This window comes from Nematolebias whitei, chromosome 1 (assembly GCF_014905685.2).
Source record: "Nematolebias whitei isolate Nwh7 chromosome 1, NemWhi1, whole genome shotgun sequence".
Taxonomy (NCBI): Eukaryota; Metazoa; Chordata; class Actinopteri; order Cyprinodontiformes; family Rivulidae; genus Nematolebias; species Nematolebias whitei.
In genome coordinates this window covers 38,752,148-38,753,112 of record NC_056498.1, presented here as the reverse complement: position 1 = coordinate 38,753,112, position 965 = coordinate 38,752,148, and the positions used below count along the sequence as shown (strand labels likewise).

General features: G+C 45.7%; 1 protein-coding gene across 1 annotated transcript in view; it reads right to left on the bottom strand.

The window, feature by feature from the left end:
- Positions 1 to 965, bottom strand: part of LOC119417118 (cornifelin homolog B-like) — a 5,676-nt gene that overhangs the window by 989 nt on the left and 3,722 nt on the right. The gene's annotated exons all lie outside the window — the stretch shown is intronic.

The window sequence follows — 965 nt, the reverse complement described above, 5'->3', positions numbered from 1 at the left end:
TACCTAAAATCCACAAACAAGGTGTACCTTTAAGACCTATTGTTAGCATGATTAACTCTGTCACTTACAATGTTTCCAAATATCTGGCGTCTGTACTCATCCCTTTAGTTGGCAGCTCAGAACACCACATACAGAACACCATGGACTTTGTGGATAAGGTGAGGGATGTCATCATGGAGACTGATGAAACAATGGTCTCTTTTGATGTCACATCACTCTTTACGTGCATTCCTGTTGATGATGCAGTAGAGGTGGTCAGTTTAAGATTAAAATCAGACACCACTCTGAGCAGCAGGACCACGCTTTCCACAGAACAACTGTGTCAACTCTTGAAACTGTGCCTGCAGTCAACCTACTTCACATATGGGGAGCAATATTATAGGCAGAAACATGGGTGTGCTATGGGGTCTCCAGTTTCTCCTATTGTTGCCAACCTGTACATGGAGGAGGTAGAAAAGAGAGCCTTGATGTCCTTTTCAGGGACACCACCAAGTCATTGGTTCAGGTATGTTGACGACACCTGGGTTAAAATTAAATCTCAGGAAGTCCAACATTTTACTGACCACATCAACTCTGTGGACAAATACATCAAGTTCACACGAGAAGATGTAAAAAATGGCAGGTTGGCTTTCTTGGACTGTGAGGTCTCAGTCTCTGATAGAGGACATTTGCAAACTGAGGTGTACCGCAAACCCACCCACACAGACCAGTATTTGCAGTTTGACTCCCATCACCCTTTGGAGCACAAGTTAGGAGTCATCAGGACTCTGTACCACAGAGCAGACAGCGTCCCCACTAGCTCAGGAGCCAGGCAGAAGGAGAAATCCCACACAAGACAGGCTCTAGAGCAATGTGGATATCCTAACTGGGCCTTCCTGAAAGCAGAGAAGAAACCCAAACAGGACTCCAGTCAGCCAACAGGTGAAAAGGAGGAACCCAGACCCAGACCAGTGGTCATTCCATAT